Here is a 2,534-nt window from a genome sequence, read left to right as displayed (position 1 = left end):
GTTTGTTTGTCTTGGCGGGTGTTACACACACACACACACATACACCAGACGCACGGCGAGCGCAGCGCCGTATCCCAGCATGCACCAGTGTGATGGAGCTCCACTCTGCTGCTGTGGGACCGACGAGGGCCAAGTGAGTAACTGGTCCAATAAGAGCTGTTAAATAAATTACACTGAGCGGGTAAACAACAACAACAGCTGCTCTGTTTCAGGCCTCCACTCAGAAGCGTCTCTGTGTAGTCGCTTCATGGGGGTCTGGTGCACGCTGGAGGTCAGAGGTCAATGTTTGAGTGAGAAACATTTTTTTCTTCACTTAGATATAAAAACATAAAACAAATAAAAAAAGGTTTAAATGATACATATACAGGACTGTCTCAGAAAATTAGAATATTGTGATAAAGTTCTTTATTTTCTGTAATGCAATTAAAAAAACAAATGTCATGTATTCTGGATTCATTACAAATCAACTGAAATATTGCAAGCCTTTTATTCTTTTAATATTGCTGATTATGGCTTACAGCTTAAGAAAACTCGAAAATCCTATCTCATAAAATTTGAATATTTCCTCAGACCAAGTTAAAAAAAAGATTTATAACAGCAAAACAAAATCAAACATTTGAAAATGTGTTTCCAGGTGTTTCGAGTTAATTAGACGATTCAAGTGATTTGTTTAATACCCTACTAGTATACTTTTTCATGATATTCTAATATTTAGAAATAGGATATTTGAGTTTTCTTAAGCTGTAAGCCATAATCAGCAATATTAAAAGAATAAAAGGCTTGCAATATTTCAGTTGATTTGTAATGAATCCAGAATGCATGACATTTGTTTTTTTAATTGCATTACAGAAAATAAAGAACTTTATCACAATATTCTAATTTTCTGAGACAGTCCTGTATATATACACGTGTGTGTGTGTGTGTGTGTATATATATACACACATGTATATACAGGACTGTCTCAGAAAATTAGAATATTGTGATGAAGTTCTTTATTTTCTGTAATGCAATTTAAAAAACAAAAATGTCATGCATTCTGGATTAATTACAAATCAACTGAAATATTGCAAGCCTTTATTCTCTTTATTGCTGATTATGCTTACAGCTAAGAAAACTCAAATATCCTATCTCTAAATATTAGAATATCATGAAAAGTATACTAGTAGGGTATTAAACAAATCACTTGAATTGTCTAATTAACTCGAAACACCTGCAAGGGTTTCCTTGAGCCTTGACAAACACTCAGCTGTTATCAATCTTTTTTTACTTGGTCTGAGGAAATATTAAAATTTTATGAGATAGGATTTTAGAGTTTAAGCTGTAAGCCATAATCAGCAATATTATAAGAATAAAAGGCTTGCAATATTTCAGTTGATTTGTAATGAATCCAGAATGCATGATATTTTTGTTTTTTTAATTGCATTACAGAAAATAAAGAACTTTATCACAATATTCTAATTTTCTGAGACAGTCCTGTATATACACATGTGTGTATATAAAGTTAAAATGAACTCCATCATTATTATAATCTTATGTTATATTGTTCAGAGTTGATTTTGATTTGTATAATTTAAGTTGATGTAGTTCATAACTCTTATATTCTGAATGCCATCAGCAGCACGATGTTGCCCAACGTCCCTGAACCCCTCCAGAGATCCCCTCAGCCGGCCTCCGTGCACCACTGGGTGACCTTTGACCTCTCCTCAGGAGGCCTCGCCCTGAGAGGCGAGCCTCAGCTATCCCCCCGCACCGCTCCTCTGAATCTAAATGTTTCATTTCCGTCGAGCCGCCGACACAATTTCGCGGCCTAGATGGAGGCGAGCGTCTCCTAAGGGGAAAGAGAGGGTGACCAATTGAAATAAATGAGAGTGGGAGAGAGGAAGAGGAGGACTGAGAGCAGAGGATCAGGGTAAAGAGGAGGAGGAGGAGGATAAGGAGGAGGACAGAGCAGGAGGAAAAGGAGGAAGAAGAAGAAAAGGATGAGAAGGAGGAAGAGGAGGACTGATAGCAGAGGATCAGGGTAAGGAGGAGGAGGGGGGATCTCTCTCTTATGGAACTGAAATCTTTGATCTTTCGTTTTTCTTTTGATGTTTTTGGGCAGAAAGGAAAATATAAACATAATAAATGAAGGCGAGATCCTTCAGACGGGCCGGAGGGCAGAATGCCCACGAGAGGAGAAGGCCGAGCACCAAGAGATCCTCACACACACACACACTGTGAGCCCCCCCCCCCCCACTGCCCTCATGTCAATGAAGCCTCACCAACTATCCTCCACTAGCAGGTGTGTTGCCGTAGCAACAAGTCCCTTTCATCTCCCGGTTCCTCATTGGGTATGCATATTCCGTCTGGCGGCCATCGTCCCCCCCCCCCACCGAGCCAGTCAATCACACGTCCTCCTCATCCCTCCTCTCCTCTGATTGGCTCGTTCCTCCCGTGACCTCGTGACCTTCACAGGCGGCTCCTCTCCTCTCTGAGGGGCGGGAGGAGGGCGAGCACACCTGTTGCATGTCTGAGTACCTTCAGGACCGTGGAGG

The sequence above is a fragment of the Pseudoliparis swirei genome, chromosome 18 (assembly GCF_029220125.1).
Source record: "Pseudoliparis swirei isolate HS2019 ecotype Mariana Trench chromosome 18, NWPU_hadal_v1, whole genome shotgun sequence".
NCBI lineage: Eukaryota > Metazoa > Chordata > Actinopteri > Perciformes > Liparidae > Pseudoliparis > Pseudoliparis swirei.
Note: the sequence above shows the minus strand (reverse complement) of the source record.